The 19984-nt window shown below is 45.2% G+C and overlaps 1 long non-coding RNA gene across 1 annotated transcript; it reads right to left on the minus strand.

Annotated features, from left to right (window-relative positions):
• Positions 1-895: 895 nt before the first annotated feature.
• LOC144323916 (uncharacterized) lies at positions 896-19307 on the minus strand. The gene is made up of 4 exons (XR_013389262.1): positions 18757-19307; positions 18219-18279; positions 5887-6119; positions 896-2710 (listed from the first exon to the last, which is right to left on the minus strand). It is a non-coding gene; the product is annotated as an uncharacterized LOC144323916 (long non-coding RNA).
• Between the last annotated feature and the right edge of the window lie 677 nt (positions 19308-19984).

The raw sequence follows: 19984 nt of genomic DNA on the forward strand, positions 1-19984 counted from the left end.
GGAATAGACACTTATTCTAATGACGAGGTCTCGGCTCCTCTTCATCAGCCGCCTGATGCCCAGTTTGTGGGGGCATTCTGCGTTGTTCTTCCACCTTTCTTTCTCCTTGCATTTGTTTCTTGGTCCCCAACTTTGCTTTGCTAGGAAAGGTCAGATGAGGTAAGGCCAGGGTGTCTGGGACTCAGAACTCTTGTTCACCCTCACATTGTGGTTTTGGTGTAAACACACTGGTTTAAAACGAGGAGGAAAATCAATCAATCAATCAATCAAGGAGGATGGGGCACCTGGGTGGCTCAGTGGTTGAGCATCTGCCTTTGTCTCAGGTCGTGATCCCGGGGTCCTGGGATCCAGTTCCATATCGGGCTCCCTGCAGGGGAGCTCCCTCTGCCTCTGTCTCTACCTCTCCCTGTGTGTCTCTCATGAATGAATAAATAAAATATTTAAAAAATAAAATAAAATAATAAAAAAATAAAAATGAGGAGGACATCATGGGAAATTTTTTAAACAGATATCCCTGGGAAGGAGGGACCTTGGTACTGGTGTCAAAGGTCTGCCCATGTTCCTCTGAGAGAGCCCTGGAAGTATCACTGCACGGTCATTAGCACTTGGGATAGCCACAAGGCCGCGGAAATGAGTCCTTCATTGTGTTACCCTGTGTGCTGCCTGACTTGAGTCACACGCTCTGTCTCATCTGTTCAACTCTGTCACAGCATATTGCCACCTGAGATTGGTGGCCCCGTTGCCCATGGCCAGCTGCACTGTGGGCTGATGTCAGGGAAAAGTGGCCTAAACAGATCCTGCCTTTCTCCTCCTGAACCTGCGTGAGCATTTTCCCGAGACAATGCCAGCAGCGGTTAACATTGCCTAGGTCAGGTGCTTGGTGACCAAGGGGTGGAAGAAGTCTTGGGAAGCAGACAGTGGTGCTGGGAGACAACACCCCCCATTCCAGGGCTGCAAAGCTATTTTGTCTCCAAGAGTGACAACCTGAAGCCTGTGTTCCTTGGCAGTTGACATCAAATGCATGCGCTGGACTCCCCCAGACACAGTCACTCGTGCTCCCTCTCTGCAATAAGCATCCTCAGGAAGAAAGCATCTCCTCTTCTGTTGAGCTCTGTAATTATCTTTCGATAAGCCAACTTCATAAAACAAGACAGGCAGCCTTGTGGGCCATCCGCGCGTGCACACACACACACACACACGCACACACAAATAATCACAAGACTTTATTTTAGAAGCAGCCAGAATAATAGCTGAAGCATCCAGGAACAGTTTTGAGGAGTGTCTGTGAGTGATAATTAAATGTGAGTGCTTCCCACGTCGATGACAGCTTTTCCTTGGAGTGACAACTTCAAAGTCAATGTTAGCAACACAGTTCATGACTTCTTCAGTGCCAGTGAAGTGTGGGGATTTCTCAGGGCGGTATGCCAAGCACTTAAAAATGGACTTTCATAAAAGTAGGCGTTTGTGCCATGGCTGCTCAGTGATCAAAGAAGTGGTTTCTGATGCTCCAGGAAAGGGGAGCCTCTAGCACATTTAGAAGAAAGCTCCCTGTGAGGTTAAAGCTTTCAAGGACAGTCAACCAGGAAGTCACAATCTCTTCTCAGACTTCTTTTTGGAAGGGGGTTGGTGTTATGCTTCACAGCACTTAGCCACTGGGAAGTGTGACCTTGGTGGCCTTGGCCAGGGCCCCTGGAGCATTTCTAGAAGGTGATGCTGCTGCCTGAGCCCCACCATCTCAGGAGGATGTCACTGATTAGCCCCACCTTCACATCACAGCCACCTATCATTCATCAGCTTGTCCCCCTAAAGAGATCTTTGCTTGGTCACTTCTTTCTCCCTCTTTTTCTCAGCTGACCTGTCATTGTCCTTTACACACTTTGGTACACAATCCAAACCCTACTATTCCTTCAAGGCCAAGTTCACGTTCCACTTCCTCTACAAAATCTTTATTGCCAGAGGTAATAATAATAATGTAATACTGCCTTACCAACACATAATTTTTTTATAGCTTTCATATACATTATTTCATTAGAATATCCTACAGTTTTGGAGCTGGAAAGCCTGAAAGGCCATCACACCATGATTTTATCGAGAAGGAAGCTAAGGTCCAGGAGGCTGAGGATACAAGATGCCAGTGCTGGTTGCAGAGTGAGAAGGAGATCCAAGGTCTCTAGACCAACCCAACCTGTGTTCTGTCCCTTAGTAACTCTGGAGGAGCCGCCCTGCCTGGAGCCTGCTTCTCCCTCTGCCTGTGTCTCTGCCTCTCTCTCTCTCTCTCTATGTGACTATCATAAATAAATAAAAAAATAAAAAATATTTTATTTATTTATTTGTTTGAGGGAGAGCATGAGCTGGGGGGAGGGAGGGATAAGTGGACTCCCACTGAGCAGGGAGCTTGAGGCAGGGCTCTATCCTCAAGGCTCCATCCCAGGACCTGGAGATCAGAACCCCAGAGGTAGGCAGAGGCTTAACTGACTGAGCCTCCCAGGTGCCCCAGGCAGGTATTTCTGCCTCACAGCTGTGTGAGTCCCATGAGGAGGCCCAGCCCAAAGGCCTGAAGGCCAGATACCAGGGGTATCTGAAGATGTCTTTGGCCTAATCTTGGTAGAATCTTGTGCTGGTTCCCTCGCAGCGATTTCTCTCCTCTTATGGTCTTTCTCAATATCGATGACCTTTCTTCACATTCTGAGCTCCAGTTCCTCTCTGGGATCTGCCAAAAGTAGGTACTCAGGTGAATTCTCTTCTGGATCCCCTTCTTGACAGGGTCCCAAGCTACAGCAGCTGGGGGTGGCACCCACACAGTCATGACTGGGTCCCTTAATAACCTGCCTGAGAGGCTGATGTGCTCCAGCTGTCTATTTTGCTCAGACATTTCTCTAGAAGGTTCCTACTAAATGCATATTATCTGGGAAACTTTAAACTCATTGATTTGTGTGGCAAATCATAATTATCCCTAAAAAAACACAAGGGCCTGTAGAAACAAGACTTAGGAGAACCAATATTGGATTGCAGGTACTGATTAGTTGGGGTTTTGTTGTTGTTGTTGTTGTTGTTGTTTTTACCTGCAACACAAATGAGTTGGACTAGTCTCCTAAGGTTGTTGTTACTTTTAACAACAAATATGTGCTTTTGGCATTTAGAGTCCTGTGGTAGAAGGATTAAAGAAGAGTCTCGATTCTGTACATCTGTGTAGCAGACTCATGGAACTGTGTGAGGCCTATACCACCACAGTGGAAGGCAGGCCCCAAGGTTCCCAACCAGGGGGAATAGAGGGGCTTCTCTCTTTGGGGCTTATATCTGAGCCCCAGGAAGGTTGAAGTGTTCTTTGCCAGAGTCCTGATCAGGCCAGATGGGTGGTGGGCTTGGAGAGACTGGATCTACAATGATTGTACCCATTACTGTTGTGAGGACAGCCCCATTGGATTTCCCCAGCTGAGGGGGAGGGGGAAGGAGAGGGATAGGGTCTGAATAAAGGCCAGTCTGTGTATTCCCTATGTCACTGGCAGGCAAGTGTCCTTGCCCTTTTTTTTTTTTTTTTTTTTTTTTTTTTTTTCCTTTTGTTTTTTTTTTCCTTTTGTTTTTTTTTGTTTTGTTTTGTTTTTGTTTGTTTGTTTATTTTTATTTATTTATTTATTTATTTTTAAATTTTTATTTATTTATGATAGTCACACAGAGAGAGAGAGAGGCAGAGACATAGGCAGAGGGAGAAGCAGGCTCCATGCACCGGGAGCCCAATGTGGGATTCAATCCCGGGTCTCCAGGATTGCGCCCTGGGCCAAAGGCAGGCGCCAAACCGCTGCGCCACCCAGGGATCCCTGTTTTGTTTTGTTTTGTTTTGTTTTGTTTTGTTTTGTTTTGTTTTTAAAGATTTTATTTATTTATTCATGAGAGACACAGAAAGAGAGGCAGAGACACAGGCAGAGGGAGAAGCAGGCTCCCTGCAGAGAGCCTGATTCAGGGCTGATCCCAGGACCCTGGGATCATGACCTGAGCTGAAGGCTGAGCCACCCAGGTGCCCCACCTTGTTACTTTGTTACAGATTAGAATGAAGCTCCACGGAAGGAACTTGCCTGGGGCCATGCTACTTTCCCTTTTAAGGCATCCTCTTCCAGGGCCCTGTGGCCCTGCTAGCTGCTTACCAGTGGTCTGTTGTCTCACTTTGGGGACAAGTGAGGCTGGCTTCCTCCTAGCCCCGGACCACCTGGCCTTCATTTGCCTTCAGACTCCTAGCGGCATCTCCTGACACTTCTTGGGAGTCTGCCCTCCTTCTCAGTCCATAGCCAGCCCACAGGAAGGGCGGTGTCACAGACACCTGGGAGGCACACAGCCTGTGCCATTACAAACACACCATGTGGTCCTTTTTCTTTTTGAAGCAAATTACCCCAACTGGAATGGTCCAGAATTCCTGTGTCTATCAAGCCCAAGCCTGTAGCAGTGCTATAGGTAGCAAGAATGTCTGTGTGTATGGTCACATGTCTGATGTGTCTTAACATAGAGATTGCTTCTTAGCATGACAAGACTAATAATGAGTTGTGAAAACAAAACTTAATTGTCGACAATGAAAGGAATTTCCAATTCACCACACTAGAGGAAGGGTGGCTCTCTCTTCTGTTCCCTTTATAGAACAATGGATCAGTGCCAGTTAACAAGGCTCCCAGACTATGAAAGGTATGCCATAGAGTTAATTCACAAAAAGACGATCTTAGGTTCTGGACATTCTAAGGCTTTTAAAAATGTGTAATTCATTATGACTGTTTATTGTTGTAACACACATTGATTTTGTGTAGGATATCTGCACTAGTAGTTTTGTATTCATCTTCTTGGAGAACCCCTCCCCTGCCCTGATGGTCTAAGTTTCCAGCCCCATGGAAGCTCAATCTGCTCCAGCCTGATGGCTACCAAAGGTGAGGAAGACTGGTGAGGAAGACTAGTGAGGGTGGAGGCAGAGAGGTTGGACAGAGGCATGGGTGGGAGGGGAAGGTAGGCCAGGGCCAGCTCCTGAGAGGGCTCAGGGGCCATGCTAAAGAAGCTGAACTCTTGTTGGGGGCCAAAGGATCTTTTAGACAGGGAAATGACAGAATGAGATTTGTGTCTTTAGATAATCCTGATGGAAGGATGTCCCTCCGGAGCATCAACTAGCGATAAGAAGACCAATGTCTCAGATAGGGAGGGTCAGGAGAAGGGAGGGAGTTTCAGAGACTTCCAGAGAGCAGAGGAGGAATGTGTTTGGATGTGCTGGGGTGTGGGGACCAGGGGCAGAGATAGGGCTAAGGTGAGGGAAGGGGTTGGCCGAGAAGAAACTGAAGTGTGACCTGGGGTGGCTGGGAGAGTACAGATGCCTGCCATTTGAAGAGAGCCCAGAGGGAGCAGCATCTCTGAGCAGACAGTTAAGCAATGTTGAGGCCAAACAGCCTAAGTATTGACCTGCAGAGCTAAAAGAATTAAATGATTTGGGTCAACAAACTGTAAGTTTAATGAGCCCGATTGCATGCTGGGTGGGGATAAGGTGGAGGGACGGTGCACCCTGAATGGTGGTGATGACATGGCCTTGGGCCCAGGGAAAGGGTCACAAAACAGACTGCCCCCCTTTCATTTGACCTACACAGTATTTTATTTCATTATTTAAAAACAGGAAATGTATTCAGTGGTTCAAAAGCCAAAACATGTCAAAGGATATTTATGAAAAGAATCTCTCCCTGCTGGTAATTGGTGACCAGTTTCTTGCACATTAGAGATATTCCATAAACGTGCAGGCAAATATGTACACTTCTGCACAAATGCTTTCTGCACTTTGCTATATATCTTGAAGATAGTACAGTAAAAACTATGTCATTTTTAATAGCTGCGTATTTATCCTTTGTACAGATAGAGCAACATTTATCTTACCAGTCAGGATTGATGGTCATTGGGCTGTTTCACACACTTCCTGGGAGTGGCATCACCGAGTCAAAGGGCGTGTGTGTTTGTAATCTCGGCATACATCCACAGAACAGTTTCTAAAATTTGGGTGAGAATCTGTATTTATTATCTTCAGGCTCCTGCTCATCATGGTCCTCACTGTGCTGCATGGCCTGATGGTCATTTCATACCTTTGTGTTATCTGTCTGGCTGCAAAGACACTGGGGAAAAGAAACAAAGGTGTAAGAATGGGGGGACCATATTCCAGTCCCAGCTTCATTAGTTACTGACTGTTTTTGTGGGTAAAGCAAAAATAAGAACCATGTCCAAGTGGTTTCGAGAGAATTAAACAGGGTAATGTGCATTAAGAGTGTTATATGAAATGCTAGGTGGGTTGTGGCCAGGTGTGATGATGATGGTTGGTCTCTATCCTGGACCAGCACGAAGGAGAAGAGGATCCTGTGGGGGAAATCTTGCCCTAGCTTACACCTGCTCACACAGGTCACCTGACCCATTAGCACTGGAAGGTAGGGCAACAAAGCACAGAACAGATAAGGAAGCCGAGGAGGCCAGGGACCCTCTCTGTGTTGTTCACTGTTGGATTCCTATGCTTAGAAAACCTAGTAGGTGCTCAGTAGGCATTTGTTGAAAGAATTGGAAGACCAGATGTCACTCTGCCTTTTCTAGATGTTTCCTGACTGCTCATATGCCAGGTAGAAGTCAAATTCTTTCAATTTCTCAGTTACTCAAAGCTCATCATACTGAGTCGAACGGTAACCTCCTCCAAAAAAACCCATGCCCCTCCCCCTAGAACCTCAGGATGTAGTCTTATTTGGAAATAGTTCTTTGCAGATATAATTATTGTCATTAGGATGGGTCATAAGAGATTAGAGTAGACCCTAAATCCAATGACTAGTGTCCTCAGGGGAGGGGAGGCTGCTCAGAGGGGACAAGGTCATGTGAATCCTGAGGCAGAGACCAGAGTGACATGTCTTCAAACCAAGGGATTCTGAGAATTGCTGGCCACTACGAGAAGCCAGGAAAAGGTCTGGAACAGATCCTATTTTCAGAGCCTCCAGAAAGAACTGACTGAGCTGATATCTTGATTTTGAACCTCTGGCCTCCAGAACTGAGAAAGAACAAATTTCTGTTGTTTTAAGCCATTCAGGTTGTGGTGCTTTGTTATAGCAGCCTTAGCAAATTGATCCACCTACCCTTGATTCTGGGCCTCAGTCTTATTAGGGACTCCAAATCTCTGACAGAATGTCACACAGCCATTGAACCAGCCATACCACATGGGGAGTGGGCAGGATGGGGTTGTAAGAAATCATGGATAAACCTGGCTTGAACCTGGGCTTTACCACTAATGAACAATGCACACTATCCTGAGCATCAGCGCCCTCACCGTACAAAGCAGATAGCAATATGCACACACAGACACATCACCTGCATGTACATGTCTCCCCCAACACACCACCTACACATACATGCCACACACACACACACCACTTGCACATAAACATCACATACATATAATATCTGTACATATGTTCCACACACACACACCATCTATACATACCACACACATCACCTGCACATACACACCACAGGCACGAAATACCACACACCACACACACAAACTTCATACCACACACATATAATAAACACCACACATACTAACCATATACCACACACACCACACACACCACTCACACAAACACACATATACCCCCTACGTAAATATCCCAAATGATACACATACATATCCCATATGTCACACACTCACAACACACATACACACAGTTGTTGTGAGGGTCCATGAGGTTACATGCAAGACATACAACATATAGAGGGACCTTGATAAATGTTTTCTCTGTCCTCTTTCAAACAATGAATGACGTTTATATTTCTTCTTTAACTGAAAAAGAATAATAGCACCTTATCCTTTATAATATTTTACTGTAAGCTTTAACGCAAGACAACTTTTATTGTTTAAGCAATTATTGGGACCTACAGCAGAATTTCTGAGAAACAATTTTTTGGTCTGTCAGATATCATTATTATAAAATGCAAGTACATTTAATAAACCAGGAAAGTATAACTGGGAATAAAGAGAATTCAGTACAAAGAGGTGTGTGTGCGCTCAGGGTTTGTGACAGATTTTGTGTGCAGATTGCATAATGCCCTTATAAATATTAACTGTCGGTATCAGGTTCATGTCACAGAAGAGACAGACTGACATCATCACTATTTCTGCCCCCTCAAGTAAATAAGGCAACCTATACAAAGAACAGAAATAGTTTATAGATAAAATAATCTTCTCAATTAAGTGTATTTGGAACCCTTGGCAGTTTTGTCATCTCGGCTCTTGTGTTTCTCTGAGTTATGCTATGAGTTATACTCTTTTTTTTTTAAAGATTTATTTATTTATTTATTTATTTATTTATTTATTTATGATAGACATAGAGAGAGAGAGAGAGGCAGAGACACAGGAGGAGGGAGAACCAGGCTCCATGCCGGGAGCCCGACGTGGGACTCGATCCCAGGACTCCAGGATTGCGCCTTGGGCCAAAGGCAGGTGCTAAACCACTGAGCCACCCAGGGATCCCCAGTTATGAGTTATACTCTTGGTGGTTCATCCAACAGTTCTCTCCTCTGCTCCTTCTTTCTTGCTAGTAGACACTGCCTTCCACTGCAGATGTTGAAAACACCAGATAGTCATTCCTAGCCTCTCTTGCAGCTAGCTCATGGGTCTGAGAGCCAACCAAGGCCAATGGACAGTAGTGGGAACCTGCTAAAGGCCTCACTAAGGAAACAAACAAGTGGAAAGAATTTCCTTGTCTGCTTTTATTGGACTTGTGGGAAGCTAGTGCCTGGGAAGAGGCCACCATTTTATGGCTTTGAAAGAGGGAGGGGTGGCCAACAGTCAGCCTTATGAGGAGCCAGAGAAGGACCTGAAACCTCTAGAATTTTTGTTATGTGAGATAATAATGAACTTTATTTTTTTCATCCCTAGAAATGGAATATTCTGTTCATGTCTGAATGCATCTAAAATCGCAGACTTAGTGTCCAAAAACATTCCATGTTTTTTGTATATGAGCTTCTGTTTTATACCTTTATCCAATATCTTCAAATGAAACAGTCTGTTTTATAGGCCTATAATCTTAAGATTTATATAAGGTAAGGTAGGGAGGCTTGACCTAAACAATTAATGACTGTAAACCATCGACAATAGTGCATGTTTCTATTCCAAATGTACAACCTCCACTCTTATCTCCTAGTCTAGATATGTTAAATAACCTTGACTTTTTCTCTGAAATAAAACATCACATTAAGGAAGAATTAAAACTTGCATTACTTGCAGATGACATGATACAATGTACAGAAAACTCTAAAGACTCCACCAGAAAAAGTACTGGAACTGATAAATGAATTTGGTGAAGTTGTAGGATACAAAATTAATATACAAAAATTGGTTGCATTTCTACACACTAATAATAAAGCAGAATAAAGAGAATTTTAAAAAACAATACCATTTACAATTGCACCCAAAATAATAACATGCCTAAGAATAAAAACAACCAAGGAAGTAAACAACCTGTACTCTGAAAACTATATGACATTGACGAAAGAAATTGGAGACAGCACAAACAAATGGAAAGATATTCCATGCTCATGGACTGGAAAAACCAATACTGTTTAAATTTCGATTAAAAAAAAAAAACCCACGTAGAGGAATTCACTAATGGGTACATTGTTTCATCCATCAAGCATATATTGAATGCCTACAACACACCAGGCCATGTACTAGACCTTGGGAAAGCAAAGATGAATGAGAGCGAGCCATCGCCCTTAGGAACTCATTAGTTACTGAGGGAGACTGGGAGACAAATAGATGACATAGCCGAAAACCACACTCTTCTCAGGCAAGGACTCGGCAGAAAACAGATGGCATCATCAGAAAGTCTAATTGAAATGAATTTAACTAACCAACTATTCAGAGTGTGGATGGCTTTCACGGAACCATCAAGAGAGGGTGCCTAGTATCTGTGAGAACTGTCACCACTCTTGGACCTGAAGGGACAGAGGGAGGTGCCATGTAGTGGAGCCCAGAGAAAGCTACAGCACCCCACCCCCAACGGGGCTTCCCCTGCCAAACCTGCATCCCTAACCAGAAGTCAAAGGGCCAAGAAGCCAAGGGAAGGTGCAAATACAAGTCAGAGTCCTGGGACACACAGGACAGGGAAAAGCAGAAAATGAGGGAGTGGTGGGGCTAGTGGAAATAACCAGTGCAATACTAAAACGTGGCTTTGTCCCAGAGCTCTTGTTTCTCTTGTTACTGACATCGATAATTTCCTATTTTAATTCTTCTAAAAGTGAGCACCCCTTTGTACTTCCATTTTTCAGAGCTTTATCTTGAGTTTTATTACAAAGGTCATCCCAATGGGAGCAGGAAAAACCTTTTCAATCTTAGAAAATATAGAACTGTGCATAGACAGCATCAACTCTAGCTTAATTACAAATTCAAGTACCCAGTGCGTGCGGCAGGCCCGAGGGGAAATGGTAAGAATTAAAGACATTCTACCAGCAGTGTGTGCATGGAAATGAGATGTGACCCCTATGACAGGGGCATGAGGAACTGGGAAAGAGGGTACTTAACCTGTTTTAGCTTTCACTCAGGGACCTTGGGCAAGACCCACTCAAAAACAGCAAACTTCATTTTACTGAGATCAACAATTCTGAGGAATAAGAACACTTAACTTTTAATGAACCCGAATCTCTTTAATCAAATCTATAATTAATTCTCATGCTACCCAGGCTTACACTGGAATCTTTAATCATTAATTCAAATTATCATCCATACGTCCTACCCTGGAAACACACTCAGACACTTGCCATGTTTTTATGGCAATATAGCAGCAGTGCAATTGGAGATCCCTTCTCTCCCAGAGAGACTGTTGACTTCTCTGACTCTGAAGAAGAAGGTGTGGATGAAATTGGCCACCCACCTTTTGCCACTGCATCTGTGAAACTGTGCACCTCTGAATCACCTGCCCCCTTTCCTAGTCCTTATCATGACTCTGTGAACTGCTCTTAAAGATCAAAGTTCTTCCTTTTCTAATTTGTGGGTTTTTTCCTATCAAAATTATATATGCACATATTTTAAAGTCAAATTGTTCCACAAGGCTTTTTATGAAAAACAGCAGAACCTCCTTAGCATGTTTCGCTCCCCCAGAGGCAACCCACTGGCCACGAGTTTAGCACATCCCTTTGTACTTCCTTTCCTATCTACAAATAACATGCCCGCGTTCCTCTTCCTGGAGCCTTCCATTTTAGGCCCTATCTGTTAACTTCCCTTTATGGAAGATGACAAGCCTGTTCTCAGAAACCCCATAACCATGGTACCCTACTTTATCCACGCGGGTTTCTCGACTTTTCATCCTCTCAATATCAATACAGTTACAACATAGTTTGGTTGTAGCAGTATTTGGTGTTTATATAATTATGCTTGCAAATGCTATTTACAGCTGAGTCACAGTATACTGTTACTTTTTCTTTCTTGCACAATACTATGTTTTCCCCAGAGCTTTTCACTGTACTGTGTGTATGCGCACATGCACTTAACTCCCTGCATATTTATTACCACCATACACCCAAACAGTATCCTTGTGTAAATCTCCTTTCTATATATCCAAACATGTGAGGATATCAGGTCATTTTTTCCAAAGAAATGTCTCTGCCATGTCCTTTGTTTTCTATATTCCAATTCTTCCTCTTCTGTGGTTTTTTGGAGGATATGTAGCAGCTTCCTCAGTAATTTCTTCATGAAGTGAATTTCTTGAAATTTTGTATATCCTCAAAGGTCTTTGTTCTACCCTCACATTTAGTGGATTTTTCTGGCAAGGGATAGGATTCTAGGACAGAAATAATTTCTTCTTGGAATTTGGAAAGCATTGCTTCATTGTCTTCTAGCTTCTGAGATTGATACCAAGAAGTCTAATTAATGTCATTCTGATTTTTTTTTTGTTTTTTCCAAAGCAGTTCCTTTTATTATCTTTTTAAATATAATGTCATTCTGATTCTTGATTCTTTACCTGTGAGCCACATGTTTGTCTCTGCAAGTGCTTTGAGTCTTCTCTTTGTCCCCAACACTCTGAAATTCTGATGTACTTTGGTTGGTGTAGACCATTTTCATACTTTGGACAGGATATATGGTGGGCCCTTTTCATCTAGAAAATAGCCTTCTTTGGTTTTAGGAAGGGTTCCTCTGTTATTTCTAACTAATTTCCTTCCCACTGCTTCTTGTTTTTGTTCCTATGATTCACTCATTGATTTCCTGTTACCAGGATTGATTCTCTAATTTTCTTATTTTTTCCTATCTTTAATTTTTTAAAATCTTTTTACTCTACTTTCTGGAAGATTTCTTCTACATTACCCTTCAACTTTCTTACTGGGTTTTAAGTTTCAGTTTTCATATTTTTATTTTCTCAGATTTATTTTGTACCTTCCATATTCCTTTTATACAAGATGCTCTTCTTGTTTTATGGATGTAGTGTCTTCTCTTACCTCCTCGAAGTTGTTCTTTTCTTCTGTTTGAGTGGTCTCTGCCTCTATAAGATGCTCTTTTCCTGTTGCTTTGCTTTTCATTATTGCTGGGATATACTTGACCCTGTGTATCTTGCCTGATGATCCTTGTCAGCCAATGTGTAAGAGGGGGCTGCTAAGGGTTTACTGGAAGACTTGTGGTGCTTATGGCCCACAGTCTTTCCTATAGGATGGTCAGGCTGGCCCATGTCCTTAGGAGCTCCTGGGGTCAGTGTCTTAGGTATTTCTCATCACCTGGTGAGGTTTCCCAGAAAAGATACTTTGAATCTACCCGAAGGGTATATGGCCAGTTCCTATCCTAAGATGGGAAGGAGTCTGGAGTTTTGAACATTCATTTGTAAACTACCTCTTACTCTCCTGTCTCCATATCCTTCCTTCAATTGCACTTGGTGCTCCCAGACTAGATAACCTCAGTTTAGTCTCTTCAGAAAATACCTCCAGGCCACTGCTGAATCTAGCCACTTTTTAAAGAAGACTTTATCCAGTCCTCCCTCACTACCAGTCACAGGAGCACTTGCTTCCACCAGTTTTGAAGAGTTTGTGTGTGGAGAAAGTGGATCTTATAATGTAAATAAGGTTGTTTCTCAGTGTTTGACACTGCCAGCTGGGGGCATCATTTTCTCCAATCCACTAAGCCAAGTGCCACTTTTCCATTCCATTCGAACCTTCTAAGGTCTTCTCTGATTCTCTTTGCCTTTGTGGGTTTATGACTTTGAAAGACCCAGTACAGTCATCTCAGTGGGGCTTCAGGAGGGGATGGAGCCAACCTCTGGCTCAGCACTAAGACTAAGGTGACTCATTTGCCTTGGCAGCAAAATTAAAGGGGACACCAAAAAATTCAGTCATCAAGATAAATAATGTTTACTGCAATCTTTTAACAAATCAGAATTAATTCAAAAAAAATCCAGCATGAACAAAATGTCACTATTTTAAATAAAGACAAGATCAGTACGATTGGTTTTTCCTTGTGCATCGTGTTCCAATGTGGTTGAGCATGGCATTCGTGCAATTCATCCCATTTAACCAGTCCTCATGGTCTTGATATTCTTTATGACCATAACAGGCTATAAAGCTTACAAGGGGCCGCAAATTATATTTTCATTTGTCCACCATGCTTGTTACTTGAACATCCAAAGACTAAGGGCTTATCTAGCCTGGTCTGAAAGATTTTTAGGCTGAATGCTACGCTAGCATGTGGCAGAGGAACTTGGTCAGCACTGGTGTCCAGCAGGTGGAAATTCCTTCATAATAAACATCTCTTTGAAAAAATTTGGTGAGTTAAAAGCTATATACATATGTTAACGAGACAAAGAAGCCCCAGAACTGGTGTTTTTAGATCTACCAGGACATTTGGAGCATATTTGAGGCATTAGCCAATAGCAAGGCAGCCCCCACACCTAGAAGAAAGACAACATAAATTCAGGTTTTTTACCATAATTTACGTCAGGAGTTTTTTCACAACACCCCAACCACAGGAGATTAGTGTAACCCATGCCAGGCTAAACTCAGACACCTCAATTTTTGTTTGGAAACTTCCGTGCGAATTCAAACCCTCCTCTTTCACTTAACCCTGAGGCTGTTCAACTGCATGTTTCTGGATGGTGGTAAGTGGTGAGCTCCAACTGACACCAAAACATCCTAAGAGTTCAGAAAACTCTCATTATCTGATATTATTCAGTAATTATTTGATTCTTCTAGAAAAATTACATTCTCCTTCAAATAAACTGCAGTTAAATCTCCCTCCCTGGCAGCCACATTCCTGAATACTCTTTCGCTGATATCACTCTGGATACTCTTTCAGAAGCCCCACCCTCTGGGTAGATTTTTCCCAAAAGCTTCCCACCTTACACTCAAGCAAAATAATGGGTCACATTTAAAAGCAGAGGTGCTGTTCCCAGAGGGATGTTATAAAGGTAAACTTACGTTTCTCCTGGTTCTTTGACACTCAAGAGGACAGGTATTCTAAAATTTCAAGATAATATTATTAACTTTCATCAGAAACACATTGTGCTATTAAGTGGATCCCTTGAAAAAATATGGAGGCACCTAGCTGGCAGTTCTCTGTTTTCTGAAGGAGCCGATAACCTACTTTTGCCCAGCTTTTGGAAGTGAGCGAGTGTGTGTGTGTGTACACGTGCGCACGCGCGTGGGCGCACACACATACTCTCTTCACCAGCAGTGAAATTTATTCGTAAGGTGCCAGGTAAGAACAAGGTATCATTATGAAGAGAAGCATTACCTCACAGTTCAGAGACTAAAATGAGACCACACCTGGAGTACTTTGTTCTGTTTCAGGAAGCTTAGTTACAGAAAGATGAGGTGGTGACTGGAGGGACGCCAGGAGAACAGAAAACAATAAAAAGATACAGGAAATCAAAGCTTCCAGAACACAAGTAAACATCTCCAGAAAACAACTATCCCCAGCTTCGATAATTCATCATTATTTAGTAAAAGTCTCAGATGTATAAGGCTTTGGAGAATGCAAAGACCTAGTCTCTTCCCTCAAAGCACAAACAATATAGAGAATAAGTGGCCAGCATAGTTGTAATATAAACAACTCAAACCTTCCAAGCCATTGTGCACACTGAGGAGGAGGGTGTTGTTTCATCACAAATATTGATTAACTTCCTGAGCTCCTGTTATACAAACATGGCGTCATCAGGCTAGATAAACAGACCTTAAGCAAGCAAGCACTCCTTCTATCTTCTACCAACAAAAGATTTTAATTGAAAAACAAAGCAAAGCCTAATGTAAAGCAGTGCTGTGATTCCAGTCACCTGAAAGTGGTGCCATGAAATGCAAGACTGCAAATAAGGTAAAAAGAGGGATGCAAAGAGAATTCCTTCTTTCTGAGATTCTGAAATAGTTATAGACATAAATTGTGGATTATAAATGGCAAACAATGATATATGAAAGATATTTAATTTGTGCCATACAGGACAATGTGGAAAATAGCTTGGGAAATGAACTTGTATCCCAGCTGTGATCGATGTTGCTAGCATTTCCTAGGCTGCTGTAACAAATGCTGGGAAAACTGGGTGGATCAGTGGTTGAGCGTCTGCCTTCGGCTCAGGTTGTGATCCCAGGATCCTGGAATAGACGGAGTTCCACATTGGGCTTCCCTGCAGGGAACCTGCTTCTCCCTCTGCCTATGTCTCTGCCTCTCTGTGTCTCTCATGAATAAATAAATAAAATCTTTAAAAACAACAAAAAACCCTCAAAAAACAAATGGCCACAAACTTGGTGGACCAAAACAACACGTATTTATTACCTTACATTTCTGTAAGTTGGTAGTCCTCACTGGGTAGAAATCAAGCTGTCAGCAAGGCTGAGCATCTTTCTGGAGGCTCTAGGGGAGAATCTGACACCTGGTGTTTTCCCACATCTAGAGGCTGCCCACATTCCTTGGTTGCTGATCCCCTCTCTGTCTTCAAAGCCGGCAGTGGTGAGTTGAGTCCTTCTCCTATTTCATCACTCTGATCGGCTGTTTCACTTGCCTCTTCCACTTCTAAGGAATATTGTGATTACCTTGGGTCCACCCAAATAATCCAGGATAATCGGCTTATTTTAAAGTCGATTTGATTGGCAACGTGAAGTCCTCTGTGTCATGTGTTATGAATTTTTTTATGTGTTATGAATTGAATTGTGTGCCCCCCAATCAAAAATGGTACATTGAAGTTCCAACTTCCAGTACCTGAGAATGTGACTTTGTTTGGAAACAGGGTCATTGAAGATGTAGTTAGTTAAAATGAAGTCACAGTAAAGTAGAGTGGGCTTCTCATCCAATATGACTGGTGTCATATAAGAAGACACAACATACAGGGAGCACACTGTGGAAATGGAAGCAAAGTGCTGTATCTACAAGCCGAGGAATGCCAGGAGCCATCACAAGTTAGAAGAGGCAAGAGAGGGTCCTCCCTTACAAGCTTCAGAGGGACTGTGGCCCTGCCAACACCTTGACTTTAGACTTCTAGCCTCCAAAAGTCCAATAAAATTAGTGCCTAATGTTTTCAGCTTATGATATTTTGTTATGGGAGCCCCTAGAGACTATTACACCATGTCAGGTAATATATTCATAGGTTCTAGGGAGGAGAATGTGAATGCCTTGGGGTGGGGTAGGCATTATTCTGCCTACCATTGTGGCCTTCAAGGAATTTTGGCTCTTGGCAATTTTCAAAAAGAAGTGTTGGTAGGAGTGCAAGTGTGTTTGGAGACGATTCTTCATTGGCCTTTTAGGTTTCTGCACATCTTGAGAGAAGAGGCACAGGATGCCTTTGTTCCAGACCCTGGTTTTCAGAATGTTTGTATGGCAAACAGCCTTGATATATGAGAACAGTGTCTACCCTTGGAGCAAGTGTATTTTTTAGTGTCAGTAGAATAAAGAAGTATCTCCCTCCTAGGCAAAAGTCAGGTAGGCTTACTGCCCATTACAAAAGATTCAGGTTCCCTAAGTGCAGGGTGCCTCTCCTGTGCCACAGCCCATCATGGGGCCAAGCATCCTCCAGCCCTCTTGGCATCACTCTGTGGGAACTGGCACTGGGAGAACTGGTGGAAATGCTGATACTCTGGCTGCTGCTCTGGCTGGAATCTATAACCTGTCCTTTGTCTCTGACCCAGGTATCTCACATCCTCTGCCAGCACCTGGGAATCTGTGGTAGTCTAACAGGTTAGTCTGCAAGTAGGGTAAGCCTTAGACCCTTCAGTACTCGACAAAGGAAGACTCAGATAGATAACCTGGCATGTGTGGGAGAGAAGCTGCAGTGAATGGCTGTCAAAGAACAACTCTACATAGAGGTCCAACAACCTGGCATGTGGCTCACTCTACTTCTGGCATCACTGGCTTGTGTCAACAGTTCTCTCAGTGAGGTCCCTACATCTACAGCATCAGCATCAGAATGTTGGCATCACTTGGTAATGGGTTAGCAATACAGATATTTGAGCCACATCCCAGACTCATGGCATGAGAAACAGGCTGCCTGCCCTCCTGCCATGTGGGCTTCCACAAACCCTCCAGGGATGCTGCTGTGTGCAGTTTGGGAAGCGCTGGCCCTCCCTGTGGTCAGCTGTCTAGCTGCACAGCCCTCATGTGCACACAAGGGATGTTTGCATGGGGGACACTGAAGCCTGGACTGGGGCAGGAGAAAGACTTCACATGTCCACCCTCTGGGGCTCCTCCACCTCCGTGTCGGTGGGACAGGATGCTGTCTTCTGCATTTCCCATAATGTTTGCCCTCCCCATCCTCACCTCTGGAGATCAGACCTTTAACTAAGGGAACATCCTGAAGTCATGCTGTGAAAGTTGGTCAACAGTAGCAACCATTCTCAAGGGTGCACACGGGGCTTGTCTACTTGACTGTCCCCTTGGAAAAGAAGGGTCAAGAAAAAAAAGAGGGGGGCAGGAAGAAGTGTTTCAGAGGTCTCATGGAGGCAAGGTTGGCCCCAAAGTGAAAACCGCCTGACCCGGGGTGCTGTGTGCATGCCCCATGTTGGTCCTTGCACACTGAGGCAATGAGATCCCAGGCAAAAGAGGGTGAGATGTTCTTTGTACACCTGAAGTTACCACGTGCAGGCCAGGATCCTACAGGAATCACTTAAAGACTTCATGTGGACGGGCAGGGACAAACAGATTCAACAATGCCTAGGATAAAAAATGACCATCTGGATGTCCAAGTGACTAATAGAATTTTCTTTTTCTGTCCTTGGGTACAAATTACCTTGAAAATGCTTCTTAGTTCTGTAGCTCCAGAACAGAGTGAAGGATGAACAAGATTCTTCCTGCAAAAAATAGTACAGGGGAAAAAAGAAAAAAAAAAAAAGAAAAAAGAAAAAAACGTGACAGGGATCTTAGGGGATTTTTTTCTAACCATGCTTTTCTTCCTCCCTCATTGCCAGATAAATCCCAGCCTCAAAACTATTCTATTCACTACACAGGAAGAGCTTTCAAATAGACTGGTTAATAAAACGCTGAATGCAGGAGCAACGACAACAAAAAAACCCACTTCAGTACCAAAACTAGTTTATCTATACCCTTTTGTTAGATTATCATAAATGGTTTACAACAATCGCACCTTGGCTCGAATGGGCCGCCACCCCAGAGAGATGAGCATCAGGGTGCGGTGAGCACCCCGCCCTGCAGTCTTCCCACTGGCTACATGGGTCCTGTAGCTTCCCATGAGGGGCCACAGACCACCTGGTGATGCCCAGTGGACACCTCTCATGGAATATTTAGGGAACATTTTATTAGTTTATTACCAATGGGCTTCACCACACTCCTTCCACGTGAACAGCTTTTTTTCGGGCTTAATTCTCCTGACTAGGTCAGAGTCATGTGTACGCGTTTCGAGCTACTCTTGTGGGCTGAGGTGATTCTCCCCGTGAAAGGGAAGAGCTGGGCTCCGCCAAGGTGAGTGCATTAGCTCCCACCCTGAAGAAACTGAAGACACCCGTGCCTTGGCGGGGCAGGCGGCCTGCATACAGGACAAGGCGGCGGCGGCGGGCGGCTCGTCTCAGGGCTGCAGGCCTGGCACCGAGTGGGGGCCCGGAGCAGCTGGCCCGGGTCTGTTAGCGTCCCACGGCGGAAATCCAGCGAAGCGGCCCACGAGGCCTGACAGAAGGTGTGGCGGGAGGCCCGGGTCTGCACCAGGGCCCGGGCGGGCAGAGCCTCGGAGGACAGAGGCCGCCCCTTCTCCGGGCTTGCAGTTGGGGTGAGGTGTCTGCGGAGAGCTGGGTCTCCAGACAGGGTGTCGTCAGGGTGTGTGGAAACCCGGGGGGAGGGGACCCCGACCCCTGAAGGGGCCCAGCAGCTCGGGTGCGGGGGGGGGGGGGGGGGCCGCAAGGAGGGGGGGGCGAGAGCCCGGCCTCACCCAGGGCGCGCCGCGGGCCTCTGTGACCTGCAGCAGGCCGCGCCCCTCGCGCTCGCACGGGCTCCTCGGAGGTGGTCCCCCGTCGCCGTCCTCACGGAGGTGAGAACCGCGTCCAGCAAACCAAACCGGTCCCCGGCTCCAGTGGGGGGGGGGGGGGGCGGGGCGGGGCCCCCACGTGCGGGGGGAGGGGCAGCCGTTCACACTCCACGTACGTACGTACGCGTCTGTGAGGCGCGACGCAGGCCCTTTCACACGCGTTTAGGAGACTGTGAAGCTCACGCTTTGGTGCCTGAGACACACGCACGAACAGACGTTGGAGCTCTCGGCCCGAAGACGACTCCCGGAACCCCCTGCGCCGGCTCCGCGCCCCCTGGCGGCGGCGCAGGGCTCGCTCCCCCCGACCCGCCCGCCTCCCCGGACTAGCCCGCGTCCCCGCAGCCCCAGCCCCCGCGCGCGCGGCCCCCGCCCGCCTCCCCGTCACCCCGCGGCCCCCGCAGCACCCGAGCCGCCTTCGGGAGGAGCCTCCCCCCCCCCCGTCCCCCGGGAGCACAGCGCCCCTCCCCCCTGCACACAGCGACCTCGGCCCCCGGAGGAGCCCCGCACCGTGGGAGCCGGTC

This window comes from Canis aureus, chromosome 11, assembly GCF_053574225.1.
Source record: "Canis aureus isolate CA01 chromosome 11, VMU_Caureus_v.1.0, whole genome shotgun sequence".
Taxonomy (NCBI): Eukaryota; Metazoa; Chordata; class Mammalia; order Carnivora; family Canidae; genus Canis; species Canis aureus.